The sequence below is a fragment of the Chiloscyllium plagiosum genome, unplaced genomic scaffold (assembly GCF_004010195.1).
Source record: "Chiloscyllium plagiosum isolate BGI_BamShark_2017 unplaced genomic scaffold, ASM401019v2 scaf_98450, whole genome shotgun sequence".
Lineage (NCBI taxonomy): Eukaryota > Metazoa > Chordata > Chondrichthyes > Orectolobiformes > Hemiscylliidae > Chiloscyllium > Chiloscyllium plagiosum.
In genome coordinates this window covers 705-1,728 of record NW_025168759.1, presented here as the reverse complement: position 1 = coordinate 1,728, position 1,024 = coordinate 705, and the positions used below count along the sequence as shown (strand labels likewise).

General features: G+C 41.7%; 1 non-coding gene across 1 annotated transcript; it reads right to left on the bottom strand.

The window, feature by feature from the left end:
* Positions 1-566: 566 nt before the first annotated feature.
* trnas-aga lies at positions 567-648 on the bottom strand. Its single transcript has one exon. It is a non-coding gene; the product is annotated as a tRNA-Ser (tRNA).
* Positions 649-1,024: the final 376 nt, after the last annotated feature.

Genomic DNA, 1,024 nt, shown 5'->3' with positions numbered 1-1,024 from the left:
GTCCAGATGAAGTTTGCATTCCTCACGTACGTTAGCGAGAATGATTTCAATGTCTCAGATCAGTTCCTGTCCCGAGAACATCAGAGTCAATGTCCCGTTATCTACTCGGTCCGACAGTTCACACTTCTTCATTCTCCTCTGATTCCATTTCCCAAAGAGTTTCTCAAGATTTACAAAGCTGGAGCCTAAATTATATGGTTTGCTTCCTAAACATTTTTTCAACCTCCAACTGACAATATTTTCACAGTATCTCTTCACAATCCTCTGGCTTGCACCATGTCCAGGGATGAGAAGTCCCGCTTGGTGGAGAGATTCCCGAGGCTGATAAGTTTCACTTTGGAACAAAGATGGTTAAATGGCAATTTCCTGCGGTTGTTTGTAATCTGCAGAAACCCGATGTCTCGAGCAGTGTATCTGGAAAGAGAAACAGAGATAATGTTTTAAATATGGATCATTTCTGATGAAGAACTCGAGTTTCCCAAGTCTAATCAAATTATCCGCCTGGTTCACAAAATAGTCTTTCTGAACTTTGAGCGAAAATTATACCAGCAGGAAAGCATTCATAACGTAGTCAGCAGGATTCGAAACTACGTGGGGAAACCCCAATGGATTTCTAATCCATCGCCTTAACCACTCGACCATGACTACAGACGGCTCTGGTGGGTTGAGCATTGACCAAATCAGCCGTAATCTCATTGAAAGCTGCCGTTGACTTGATGAGCTAAATGCTTCCATTCTCCTCTCCCACCTTTGCTGTGAATTGTAAGGTGCGAGACACCAACGTAAAGGAAGAAAAACACAAAGTTAGGAAAAGATATTTGCAGCCAAACTGAGTCAAAATTATTGATTGAAAGGACAATCCCACTTTGGCAATTTGCTAGATCTCTTTGCAAACATGATCAGCAGAGCTGATCAAGAGAGGTATTGATCTGAGTGTTCTTGGACATGAAACAATCCAAGGTTAGTGACATATTCATTTCTTTTTCTGGCGAAGATTCTGGTCTTTCCAGATGCTCACAATGAA